General features: G+C 36.9%; 1 protein-coding gene across 4 annotated transcripts in view; it reads left to right on the top strand.

Annotated features, from left to right (window-relative positions):
• NTM (neurotrimin) overlaps positions 1 to 14,856 on the top strand; it is a 932,320-nt gene that overhangs the window by 380,301 nt on the left and 537,163 nt on the right. The gene's annotated exons all lie outside the window — the stretch shown is intronic.

Here is a 14,856-nt window from a genome sequence, read left to right as displayed (position 1 = left end):
CACTGCCTGCTGCCTCATATTCCTCAGCCAATGTTTCTTGAGTCAGGATTAGGTCAAAAAGGACTGTCATTGAAGAGGCACCATCTGTGGCTGTGCCTATACTCAAAGTCCATAGCTTTTTGTAGGTGATACAGTTCTTTTTGCTGTTGTTCTGAGTTCTGGACTTTGGGTTTTGTGGATGCTTAGATTGGGATGATGCTTCCTTTCACATTTCTTATAGACCCGATGACTCACATAAAGAGGTCCTCTAAAGCACGTCCCAAGCAAAACAGGGCCACCACTCTGAATAAACTGGAAAAATCCACCACCTCCAGCTGTAAAGCTTATAGAACAAGGCTGGTTGTAAAAATGTAGTTTTATAATAAAAGGCATCTTCAGAATTCTCAAAATTCTGGATCTATCTCACTGTAAAGCTTTTATCAATTATGTTACTGTTGTTTATGAACACAGGAAAATGCAGTTTGGTCTTCATGTGATTCTGTAAGCATACTGCTGGAGGTGAAAGACTCAGGTTCAAGCTTTGAGCAGCGTCCATTAAGCAGATGACAAGATTAGAAATGGAGATACCAAGATGCCAAGGCGTCCATCATGATTGCCCCAGGCTAAGACTATAGTCCTCCCAGGTATATGCATCAGCACTGACTGGGGCATGTTCTGGGCCGTTTATCATCTTCATCATTCAATTAACCTTGATAGCAGTTAACCTGAAGTTATTTGGCCTCCTTTGGTTCCAAGTCCATACTCTTTCATAATTTTTGTTATTCAGTCAGAAATATCAGTATTTTCAAGAAGGGGGACTCCTTATTCTGCTGGACTCATGTGGTGGGCAACCTGAGCTCTGCAGGTGCCCCGAGGAGCTTTTCTATGAAGGTGATTATCCCAGATGCAGCCATCGTCAGCACCATCTGCACACACCCTTGTGAGGAGAGGTGTTCTTCCTTGCTCTAAGCTTGGGCATTGCCATCTTCCCTCCAGCCCCACTTCTGCCCTGTGGAAGTGCCTTAAAACTTAGACTGGGAGAGAATATGGACCCTGATCCCTGCATTTCTAAGTGTCATGATGTGTCTCCTTGATTTTAAGACTACCAGAAGAAATTTGATAATTCTGTTGGTGGTGGTGTAAAATAGTGCATGCTTTATTGAAAAGCCTGGGGTGAAACATGAGGGCTGAAATGGACATATTGCCAGGTCTCTTCCACATTCTCCTGGAAACTATCTTTTTCTTCCCATTCTCTCCTTCCTATGCCATTTCCAAATCCATTTCTCATAATCTTTCCACAAACCAGCCCCAAGTTTTGTTGTTGTTTGTTTATATATTATTTTATTACAGACATTTAATTTAACAGAAGGTATTAATGTCTACTAGATTTTTGGTATCATGCTAGTTGTTGGTGATACTGATTTGGAAAGAGCATGGTCTCTGCTCCAGGGCAGTGTGTGTGTGTGTGTGTGTGTAAAATACCCATATATAATAATATATGTATCAATTAAAATATAATAATATATGTATTATATACTTATATATAGCACATCTATACAATAATTTATAGTTGTGAATATATAATATATTAAAACATTATTTATATCCTAGCCATAATATATATAGTTATTATACCCCATCTTGACAGTTTAGAGAGCATGGTAAGCAGGATTCTGAGATGACCCCCACATTTCTCCACCCAACTGTGTATACACTGAGTATATTCTCTTCCCCTTAAGAGTGGATGAGGTCAGTAAATATAATGGGTACTACCCCTGTGATTAGGTTATTAATCCATTGACTTTGAATTAATCAAAATGGAGATTATTCTGGATGAGATTGATCTAATCAGGGCAGTTCCATCAAGATAAGGTGGAGTATCAAAGAGAGAGGGCCCTCCTGCTGGCTCACCTGGAAGAAAGCAGCCTAAGAAGGAATCACAGGACTGCAATCATGGCCCGAAACCCAAGGACAGACTCTAGGACCTGAAAGTGATCCCTAGCTGATATCCAAGAAGAAAATAAGACTCAGTCTTTCAGTCAGTCACATGGAAACAATTCTCCCAGTGATCTGAGAAATCTTGAAAGTGATCATTCCTTAATTGAGTCTGTAGATGCCAATATGGCCTGCTGACTCCCCAACTTCGGCATTGTAAGATCCTGAGGAGATCACCCAGCTAAAACATAAGGACTCCTGACCAATGGAAACCATGAGATAATACATTTGTGTTGTTTTAGGTGCCAATTTTGTGGAAATTTGTTCTGCAACAAGAGAAAACTTACACATGGTAATTATATCTAAGGAGGGTATAGTTATCTCTACCTGGGAAGGGGTGGGCACATTATAGAGAAGAGATGATAGTTGATATGGGACTAAAGGAGAAGTAGAGGTTTGCCAGACAAAGGGGAGTGATATATATTGTTGTGATATCATCCAAGATATGTTTTCAGAAGAGCAGGTACCCTTATATATTTAAAGCGTGGGTTGCTGGGTGCCTTGGGGGCTCAGTTGGTTAAGCATCTGCCTTCAGCTCAGGTCATGATCCTGGGGTCCTGGGATCAAGCCCTGCATCAGGCACCCTTCTCAGTGGAAAGTCTGCTTCTCCCTCTCATGCCCCCACTTCTCTCAAACAAATAAAATCTTAAAAACAATAAAGGGTGGGCTGCCTATACTCATTTTAGTTCTTTCTTCACACAGTCATTTCACAACGCTATTTATGCATGTTTCCATGGGTAAAGTAGTGGAGTGACCTTCCCCTTAGCTTCCCAAATCATTGATGTCTCACATGCATGCTGTTGTCCAGCATTTCCTATATCCCTTTCCTTGGCATTGGTCTCATATCAATGTATTTTTTAAAAATGAGAAATGTGTTGTAAATGCATGCAGCAAATGGTTGAGTGTACATCTTTACCTTGTCTCCAGAGATTTTACTCTTCTTTGTGACTCTCCATTTTCATATGGCTAATGTGTTACCTCAAACTTATAACCTTAGCAATGCAAAGTCACCCACTGTCTTGTCAAATACGATCAAATACTATGTATTTATCCAAGAGTGGTATAACCTGATTGTGTTCCACCTTCAGTATGCCTTCCTTCTTCATTTCAGGTGAGTAAGTGCTGTGTGATCTTCCTCCCTTTTATTACATGGTTTTGGTTCTCATGTATCATTCTGTCAGGGATCACTCCTGGACTCACCACACAATTCCCGCAAGTGTGTTAAAGCCTGGACTCAATAGTGCTAAGAACCTCCAATTCCTGACATCTCCTGTCGTGCCATTTTTAAACAAAATAGTCAATAGCCATGGTGTCATTGACTTTACTTTCTTCCATTTTTCCAAAATTGCTCTGAAGGCTTCCACCAGGCTTGGAGTACTTAATCGTCAGTGAATTCTTCATAAGTGTCAGTGGGAGACCCAATGGTTCCAAGAGCTTTCCTTTATCTCAGTAACTTTTATTAAGCTTCTTACCCCTCAGGCACTGATTTTTGCCCCTTACAACCTCAATTTCTTCTTCTGCAGCAGCATCTTAGGGAGGATACTAATGTGCTTCTTCATTTCTTTCTTCTCCCCATTTCTGTCTCCCCTTGGGGACGTCCATTCTTATCACTCACACTAACCCTTGACTTTTCACACAACTATACACACTTTCTTAAGGAGCTGGAGAATTCATTTTCAAAAGTCACTGAATTTTTTTTTTTCACAAGAATACACATTTCCCCACCTTCTGCTCTCTGAAATAGTCTTTTCCTCTTTGTATCACTCTAGCTAGACCAATAGAGTATTTACTTGCTGCAGATGAATTCATGGCATGCAGGATAAGAGAAGAGGTCTTATTTTTGGCTCCAAATATAATTTTCCATCTCTGTTTTGGGTAATTGTGTGGTCGCCAAGAATTGTACCAAGTTGTTTTTTTTTCTGTCACTCACCATTAGGGGCATTCCTCAGAGCTGTTCTTGTGGTTTCCAGGAATGCATTAAACTTAAGGTGAAGATAATTTTGCCTCAGCATCCAGTATGAGTGTATCATTAATGATCTGAGTGCTGTTGTGGGCTACTTCCTTCCTAGAATGCCTGTGGCTTTTAGAGCAGACTCAGATTTCAAAACTGCTGATAGGAGCTCAGCCTTCTAGATAGATCCTGTGGTGACTCAGGAGAAAATGAGTATGTGTGTCCCTTTCCCTTTCTCTCCCTCTCACCTACCTGCCAATTCACAAGGCTTAGCAATGTACACCTCTCTTGGAGTTTTGTTTTTCTGGAAGTTAGAAATAGTAACTCCAAAGGTACAGTCTTTTCCCATTTGCTGTTGTCCTCACCGTGGCTTCCATTTCAGTGTCCCTGGATTGTAGCTCAGCACAAGGCTCCTATAGATTAGCTCTAAAGCTAATCTATGCTTTATACAACACAGTCAGCTTCATCCTAGGGGGGGAAAAAGTGGAAACACTTTGCACAGGACCTATCCCCTGAAAATATTAGATAAGGAGCATTATTGCTCAACTGCGGTTGGCATCTTTATTTATTAGTTCACTTGGTTTATGGTTTAATATCTGGGTGTTTTTTGCTGTGTACAGCACTTGCTTAACAAGGAGCAAGATCACGTGTTTCCTCCCTGGAGGTGAGCTTCTCCGCCAGGCAAAGATGAAATGAAATTTTGGTGATTTTTAGACAGCAAGAATCAACAAAACTGAAAAGGTTTTTTTTTTTTTTTAAATTTTTTTTTTTAATTTTCCTTACTCAATAAATCCCCAAAGGAAAACATTTGCCCCCATGATTTCCCTCTTCCCTCCACTGACACCACCGGAAAGTATGAATTTAGGGTATATCTCTTCCAGATACCCATTCTGATCATCTCTTCCCTCCCCAAAGAATTGTTATTAGGTAACACTTGGTACAAGGTACACACTGCAGCTCTGTCTAACTTAGAGACACCCTGAAGAGAATTATATTTATTGTCCTTTTTCCTCTAAGAGCTTTGAATTTAGGATATGCAGGAATACAGGAACTTCAGTCAACACAATGCCTATAGCAAAATGAAGGCTCTGTGTCGGATAAGCAAGGGTGATGTGAACTTGATATTGAGCCAGTATGAGTTTTGATGGGAGTTATATATAATAAGTCTCTACTGGGGGCTATGTTACTAAGGGCAGAGTATGTGCTCTGAGACACTCAATATGTTTTCAGCCAATTCCATGGGTTAGAAATCACAAGAAAAAAGTTCCTTTCTAGAGCAATCGTGGTGTCTTCTTTATTTCTCCACTCTGCCCCTCTCTATCAAGGCGGGTACCTCAACGCTATAGACAATAGCAGGTTTGTGTGGAAACCCACTCTTAATCTGGTCTCAGCCCCAGACCCCCGTCCCTTTATTTAATTGAGAAATTTTAATGGGCATTTGAGGCTCAAAGGTTTTTAAAGTCTTATTTTACATTGTTTGTCCTCTAGAAGCAGTTTCAAACCTGTTTGACTCCAAATTTCTGATACTTTCATTCTGTTTCTTTCTGTCTACAAACTAGCTCACTCTTTCTTGAAATACCTTGCCAAACACAGCAAGGGAAGATCAACATATGCTGGCATTCTGGCTCATTCCAATCACTTTCCCGAGATGCACAGGCTCATAGACACTTGGTCGGCCTTCCACGCTAACAAGGGTGACAGTTTTACCAAATGTTTCACTACAGCAAGCAGGGACTTCCAGCTTGCTAGATTTGTGTCCTCACTGCCTACCACAAAACTGCTAAGTTCCTGTCACATAGTTTAGATTTTTTTTTTTTTTTTTTTTTACATAGCAGCATCTACTTCAAGGCCTTGATTTCTGTATTGTTTCAGGTAATGCTAGCTGTTGCATCAAGCAAATCCCCACATTTTAATGGCATAACAAAATGAAAGTTATTTTTCCTTCATATCAATTCCAATGCAGAGGTGTTCCTGGGTCATGAAAAGGTAGCTTTCTGCCACATAATGACGTAGGGATCTAGGTTCCTTCTGTCCTGTGACTCCACTGTCTCTGGGGCTCCAAGTCTTCAGCCTCCAGCCAGTAAAGGAGGGAATAGGTAGGGGGGGTTGTGGATTAGCCTTAGAAATGGTGCGTATTACTTGCATTCCAGTTCCATTTTGCTGGAACTCAGCAAACGCCTGCAGTGATGTGTGAGGAGACTGGAAATGTGGTCTCCATCTGGGCAGCCATGTCCTGGCGACAATAGTATGGTAGGAAAGGTCAAATCACAAACATTTGGTAGCAAAAGCTACTTCTGCCTTACATGGAGAAAGGTTTTAGAAGAAATTAAATTCTGTTGAGGGAAAATAAACATTCATTAAACTTATGTGTATATTACATTATATATATATTTAAGTATATGTACGTGTATACTTATGTATATAAGTATTATATTGATATCATATATTGTAGTATATATATGTTATATATATATATATATATATATATATATATATATATATACACACACACACACACATATGTGTAACATTTTCAACAATACCCTCTAGAGGTAGGGTTAAAGAACTTGGTTTGGGAAGACTTAAAACCAACGAGAAACATGGCTTCATGAACAAAACACACACAAACAAACACAACACTGTAAATGAAGATATTTTCATGAACAATATGATTCTAATTCATCTTCATGATACAGGGGCTATTTCTTTTCTTTTTTTTAGGTTTTGAAATACAAACCATGAATTCCCATACTTGATTTTTTTTATGACCAAATTCTTTCTCAAATGCAATTCTGGTGTTAGTCTTCACTGAAGCACATAGTATGAAATTCTTCTCTTGTGCCTACCATTCTTAGGAGGAGTTTGAAGTAGATGTCTGCTCTACACAGTGTGTTCTCCAGCTCTGTGTTCTTGCTTCAAATTATGGCATTTAAGAAAAAGCAAAAAAAAAAAAAAAAAAAAACCCAAAAAACAAAAGAAGCAAACAAAAAACCCACAAAACTTTAATCTCATTTTTGCAAAAACAGTTTGCAAAAGTGTTGTTTGTAATACTGTGAGTTCGCTCTAATTTCCTGGCAAATTGACATGCTCATATGTTATAGGTGCTACCAGATTCCTTGGTGCTTCAGGAATTTTTACTTTGTGTTAGTGTAATGACAAAGTTTATCTATAGTATATGACTGTGAATGCTCCCGCATGCACTTCCATTAATAGAAACACCATCATTTTTATATTAATCATAAAGGGAATTGATAATTGCCTATGGGAGTTTTTACCTATGAGCAAAACTGTTTGACCCAATTATGTTTTCATGGTGATGGATGAATATATTGAATTATGATAAATAGATCATTGGCGGATTTCAGGGGAAGAGAAGAACCGTCCCAGAGGAATAAGCCATGAGTGAGCAAGTGCTAAAAAATTTAAAAACTGATAATACTGTCATTACATCACCTGTCACAGCTAGGAAGTTTAATCCCATTCAATGCAGGAGATGAGAAGGTAAACCCAGTGTGTTCAGTAACATTAAGCACCTGTCATTCAAATCCCATGATCCACATGGATTTGTAGGAAAGCTACAGACACCCTCTACGAAGAGCTAAAATCTGCAGTGCTAGCTAGTGACTGGCTTTCCAGAAGGTTAAACTGAAGCTAATGCAGCTGGCTCCATGCATCCTTACGCTCTGAAAAAGAGATAAGCTGCCAGTCTTACTTCAAAAGCCATCAGCTACATTCTTTTAAACTTGAAGTTTAAGATTCTAATTTAGAGTTGATAAAGTTGAGCAAGAAATTTAAGAGTGACTGATCAGACTTAATTCCTCAGAGAAGTCCCTTTTTATACACTTAACTATTCAAAGGCTGAGGGGTGGTTTGTTTACAATGGCTTGGAATAGAAGGCAATTCGAAGGTAGAAGAAAGATCATTTAGCAGTAGTCAGGAATGCTGTTTCTACCACAAATTTCAAGGTCTTTAAGATTTATATTCATTTATAAAATCAAGAATTCAACCACATATTAAAAAAATCCAGTACTAGCATACATTGATAGTAAACTCCTATCTTAATTTTATATATACAATTTTATATATTTTATCCTCCTCTTCAATACCAGCTTCCTTTCCCATTTCCCCAAGCTTGTCATGAGCACCTCAAGTTTTGTAGTCAACTAATGTGGTAGGGAGAATTCAAAGATGGCTTTCCAGATTCCCACCCTCTGGTGTACATGCCTGTGCAACCCTCCATCTTTGAATGAGGGCAGAACCTATGACTGTCTCTTATTGCTCCCTTGGTTAGAGTATGCTACATAGCAAATTTGATGACATTGCATTTTATCAGTCTTCATCATAGAAGACAAGAGAGGGATCAGAATTCAGACAGAAGTGTTGCTGTTGGCCTGTAAGAAAGCAAACAGCATTGTTGTGAATGGCCCAGGAGGGCTATGTGCCAAAGATCCAGTCAGCATCTAAGAACTGATAACTAACAAGAACATGGGTGCTCCTACAGTACAGGAGATGCATTCTGCCATAGCCAATGAGCTCAGAAGAGAACTCAGAGCCTTAGTTAAGGTCACAGCCCCGCCGGACACCATGATTTCAGCCTAGGCAGATTATGCCAAGTCTGTGATAATATCTTACGCATCAATAGACAGTTACTACAACTATAAATAAACTTTCAAGTTGTTCCATTTATTCTTCTATTTCATTTTAGATTCATTCTTATAAAACCCATTTATTTAGAATTTGAAAGATGAGAGATGGTGTGCTAGAGAGCAGTGATACCACAATCTCTCCCTTTATAATATTACAGACTAGGAAAGAAACTAGGTATACAAACAAAATCTGTTGAGAATGGATCACATTCTTAACACATAGTGCCCTAGGAGTTGCACGTACTGGCACAGCCAGGCACGAAGAGCAGTCAATAAGTAAAATAAATCTTCCCATGGGATGGAGGGATCAGAGAAAGATTCTGTTATAAAATTCAACTTGAGGTAAGTGTTAAAGAGGAATAGATGGTCTTCAGGTGGAAATGGGAGAGAAGAGCATTCTGACCAGAAAAGGTCTATGATGAATCACACAGAGAGATTTTTCTAGGCTCTTTAAAGAGTTAAGTAAGTGAAAAGGATAGGGCTGAAGTGGAGGAGGGAGAAATGAAGGTGAGTCTAGAGAGACGTCTGAACAGAAGACATCTTACAGATGTGCAACCAAAAGTGGTCCTATGGGTGGGAGCCTGGGTCACACCCAGAAACTTGCTAAAATTGAAGAATCTTTGGCCCCACCTACAGGTACCAAACCAGAATCTGTGCTTTAACCACATTCTCAGGTGATTCAGAGATCATGGTTTAGAGCCTCTTGATGCTGTTGAGTCTGGACACTATCTTTTAGATAAAGGGAAGATCTTGAAATGTTTTAAGGTGGGTATTAACGCAATCAGGCCTACCTTTTAGAAACAACAATAACACCATTAGAAGGATGGGAAATATGGTGAAAGACACATGTGACAGAAGGTAGAGGAACCAGTTAGAACATTATTCTAGCACTCCAGGCAGGAGAACAAAGCAGGGGCAGTGAATACAGAGAGGAGTAGACAAATAAAACAGATTTTAAGAGGACAGAATATCTGGAATTTGAACAACAGACTGTGGACACTAAGTTGTTTAAGATGAACCTCAATGTGGCTAATACAACTATGCAGGCAAAGTGGTCATTTTAAATTGTGGGAAATACAGGAGAAAGGATGAGTTTTATTTTGAACGTCTGAGCTTGAGATACTTGTGGGACTGAATTAAAGATGTTTTGTAGGAAGTGGGTAGGATAGATGTGTCTCTAGGATCACGGAAAATTCTGGATCACTTCTAAGTCACTAGAAAAGTCAGGGTTGTTACTTTGCTTGTCAGGGACTTGTGGGGTATATCTGAAGTTATGAGTGAATGAGTGATTTCTGTTCAAATGTTTTCCTCTCAAGTTTTTAAAGACATTGGGATCAAGATTTCTACCAGCACTTGATTTTTCCCTCTTCCACTTTATTAAAATAATACTTAGAAAATACACATATAGAATATATACATTATACACAGTACATACTGCATACATCCAGTATTAAAAGTTTTAGAATGAGTTAAGCACATGTGGCAGCCTAGTAGATTTTAATACGAGGAATCCAACTGCTCCTAGGAGGAAAATGATGCTGGCCAGGAGGAAAATCCACCTCTCCATCAATTTTTATATAACTTTTCCTCCATGGATAAATACAAAGAATGAAGTAATAACCATATGAGACTTGTGAAAAGATTTGGTAGAGTCTTTGTTGTACTTACAAGATGAATGTGATTATACCCAAGATATAAGGGAGGAAACGCAATTAAAAAAAAAAAAAAACTTACACTACAGAAAACAGAAAACAACTTTAGAGAATATCTTATATATAATTTCCATAAAGGCAAAAAAAAAAAAAAGAATTCACTAGCTCTGTGGAAAAGGCAATAAAATAGAAGATGATGTAACAGCAGATTGAGTTAAAAAGAGAGTTCCATTATATCAAGAAATATTTAAGGAAAGTAAAATTCAAGAGAAGGAGTATAGGACAGAAATAGCAATCTAAAATTTAATCAGTGATGCAGAGAACACATTTGGGAATGTTTTATTTCACTTCAAAATTAAAAGATGAAGAACAGAGAAATGAAAGAATTAAAGCAAAGATAATAATTCTTACCTAAGGAGAATTTGTGTCCTATAAGAAAATACCATACCAATTGAGAACAAGATATATACAAAACCTAATCATTTCCTAAGCTACATCAATATTTTAATTTGAGGAAATAGCATATTTAGTAAAACCAGTTGAGATAAATGAAAAAAAGAACATAATGATACATGAAGCCAATTTAAATATGTTATATTATGTGTTAATTTATAGATGTTAAATGCTTGGCAATGTAACAAATGCTTAATAAGATTATGTTGAATTAATTAATAAAATATTACAAGAAACAAACATCATGAAGTTAATAGTGAGGCTTCTAGAATATTGCTTCTGGCCATGAAAGATTAATTGGCATCAGAATTTTCTCCTGCTGTAAAAACTAGAAACATAATGTATGAATCAATGTTTTAAGACAATTGGACAACAATCAGTGACGACTATGATCCCTGAATAAATGAAAACAGATGAGGTAAACTCTATGATCCTCCCAGCTTTCAGCCAAGAAGTACTTTCTGGAAGCAAATCATTCTTACTGAGTTTAATCCGTAGAGATCAGTGTTCAGTGCACCGATCTGATTGAGGAGATAGGGAGGAGGAACGTCACATGGAGAAAAAGAGCTATGGAAATCAACACAAGAGTCTCCATGACTTCACTGGTGAATACTAAAGGGCACATGTGTAGAGTGAACATGCATGCAGCTGGGATAAGAGCTAAAAGGGATTTATAAGTTGGATAATTCTTAGAGCTCAGAAAGAACTAGGAGATAATTTGAGTTCTGACCTGCTAGAGTGGACAGATTTTACTGGACATGTGCGGCATTCAATGCAGAGAACAGATGGAAAACAATACAGAAAATAAATGAAGCCAAAAGTTTTTCTTTAAAAATCAAGAAAATTAATTATTTATTTTAAAGAGATTTTTATTCATGAGAAGACTGGTCCATACAATATAAAGAAGAAAACAACCAAAACAAAGATGAAAGAGATTATATTATATACATATATACATAAACATATGTATATATATACATATATATATACAGCTATATGTATATATATACACACACACACACAGCTCCTACAGATTTCAAATGGATAGTAAGGATTTATAATAAAAATTATGCTAATAAATTTGACAACTTAGATGAAATGGAAAAATTCCTTGAAAAAACAAAAATTACCAAAACTGTCACAGGGATAAGTAGCCATCTGGGTGGCTCAGCTGGCTACTGACACTCTTGATTCTGGCTTGGTCATGATTTCAGGGTCATAAGATCAAGCCCTGAGTCAGGCTCTGCATTCGGCAGGGAGTCTGCTTGGATTCTCTCTCTCTCTCTCCCCCATCCCTTCTCCTGTTCCCTTACTTGCTCTCTCTTTCAAATAAAGACATAAGTCTGAAGAAAAAAGAATAAGTAGAAAATCTGAACAGTCCTATATACAAAAAAATTAAATGTATAGTTTCATCTTCCCACAGAGAAAACTCAAGGCCTACTGACTTCACTGGTTAATTACATTAAGTAGTTAAGGAGGAAATGATACCAAACCTATAGAGAGAATTTCAGGGAATAGAGAAGTAAGAAATTTAATAAGGCCAGCATTTCACTGATAATAGAAATAAAGAAATTACAAGATAAAGAGAAACCTATAAACCAAAATCATATATAGACACAAAAGTCCTTGACAACAAATGAAGAAATTGAACCCAGAAATGAAAATATTAATTCATTATGACCTGCGGATTTTAATACTGCCTAGAAGTGCAAGATTGGTTTAACATTTGAAAATTAGTGTAACTCCTCATAAAAACAAAATAAAGGACAAAAATGTCAATAGATGCAGAAAAAAGCACTTGATAAAATTCAACATCTATTCATGATAAAAGCTCTCAGTAAACTAAGTCAAGAAGGTAACTTTCTCAAACTGACAGTGGGATTCCACAGAAAGCCTATAGCTACCATCATAGTGGGAAGGAATAACGTTATCCCATAAAACTGAGAACAAGGAAAGAATGTCTGCTCTCACTACTGTTTGTTTTTTTTTCTTTTTGAGCTGAAGGTCCTACCTAGAGTAATGATATAAGAAAAAGAATAAAATTTATACAGTTGTATAAATTCACTGTATAAATTTATACAGTTGTCTAAATTCACCATTGACATGATTATACAATTAGAAAATATGAAAGAATCCATAAAAAAACTAGTGCTAATGTGAAATTAGCAAAGTTGTATGATACACGAAAAAATCCATTCATACTTTATACCCTGCACCAAAAAACTCACAGTGAATCATAAATCTAAATGTAAGAGTAGAAACTATAAAATTTCTAGGAAAAAAAGAGGAGGAAATATTTGTGACCTTGGGATACATAAATATTCCCTAGATCTGGAACAGAAAGTACAAGTCAAAAAGGGAAAAATTATTAAATTGAACTTCATCAAATTGAAATATTTACTGTTTGTAAGGGTAAGACAATGGCAAGACAAGTCACAAATTAGAAGAAAAATATATATATAATGCATATATATATAACAAATGACTTGTATCCATAATCTATAAACCAATCTTACATCTCAATAGTAAGAGGTCAAATAATTTCTTTAATGGGCAACATATTTAAGCAAATCCTTCACAAAAGAAGATTTATGAAATGCCAATGAAAAGTGCCATGAAAAAATATTCAACGTCAAGCAAGTCATTAAGCAAATGCAAACTAAAATCACAGTGAATGTCACTCCCCACCTTCTAGAAAGGATGTAATTCTAATGGATTGAAAAATGACATGTAATGATGATGTGAGAATAGGTAGGACTCTTGTTTATTGATGGTAAGAATGTAAAATTGTGTAGTCACTTTAGAAAACAATTTGACAGTTTCTCATAAAATTAAACAAATACTTCTTATATGACCTACCAATCCCTAAGCATTTACCTGAGATAAATAGATATGTGTCCACACAAAGACTTGTACACAAAAGTTCAGGGCAGCATTATTCATAATAGTCCCAAACTGGTAATAATCTAATTATCCATCAGAAAGTGAATGGATAAAAATTCGTATTACAGTCACATGTTGGAATTCCGTTGAATAATGACAAGAAAACATTGATACATTAAAGAGAACATATAGATCCTAAAAAGCACTATTCCAAGACAAAGAAGCTAGACATAAAAGACAACACACTATATAGCTCAAATCATATGAAGTTCCAGAATGGGCAAAACCAAGCTATAGTGAGAAAAAGGAAAGCTGACTTGCCTGGCGTCAGGTTCAGAAGGAAAGTGAGAGAGAGTTGGTGACATACACTGGTAAAAGATAAGAGCTAAGATGAGGAAGTTGTAGAAACGTTCTAAAGCATGACTGTGGAGGTAGTTACATGAGTGTATATAATTGTCAAGACTCATTGAACTGTGCACTTTAAATGATCCCATTTTATTATTTGCAAAATATATCTAATTAAAGTTGATTTAAAAGTGAATTTACAAATGGTTTAAAATTTCTCTTTTTGGTCTTTCTGTATTTTCCAAATTCTCTCTTCAAATTCATTTATTAATATTTTTCATTAAAATAAACTAAGTAAAAGATTATTTTCCCACTTTCATTGTATATGCAGTACCTGTATAATTACTCTGCAAGCAACCTAGTCAGCTCTACCAGATATAATCAGGACCTCCCAAAACTAGCCCTTACTTACTGCATATATACATATGTAGATTTTCTTTATCCAAAGACATACTGGATTCATCATTAAAAACAAAGACAAAAACTGAAGATGATCCGCCTTTGCATCAGAATCAAGATTCCCAATTTTCTTCATAATACATGCTGGACCTGATCTGAGCAGTCCTCTCTTGTTATTAAGAGTCTGGGCAGTGGCAGGTGGGGTACAGGCAAGCCAAACACTTAACAGACTAAAAGCACCTGAAATGCAGCGAGGCTAATGCTAGATCAAAACCGAAAACGAAGATTATATGAATTTTAACAAGTGAAACATAGTGTGAAATGAGAGGGAGATAAAAACAGACCAGAAATAGTCTCAAAAATGAGACAGTTGATTCATCTAGATGCCCAGGAAAGCTAATTTTACAATTGAGCCTTTGGCAACTAAGGCTAACAAAGAAATTATGTTGTATTACTTAATTATCCTTTTTCACTGAAAGAAAGCATGCTGATGTTCTGATAGAAAATGTGTTCCTGGAGCAGAACTCAAGACAGAATTTATTATGGGGACAAT

This window comes from Mustela nigripes, chromosome 1 (genome assembly GCF_022355385.1).
Source record: "Mustela nigripes isolate SB6536 chromosome 1, MUSNIG.SB6536, whole genome shotgun sequence".
NCBI classification, from domain to species: domain Eukaryota; kingdom Metazoa; phylum Chordata; class Mammalia; order Carnivora; family Mustelidae; genus Mustela; species Mustela nigripes.
Note: the sequence above shows the minus strand (reverse complement) of the source record. Positions and strands in the feature narration are given on the sequence as shown.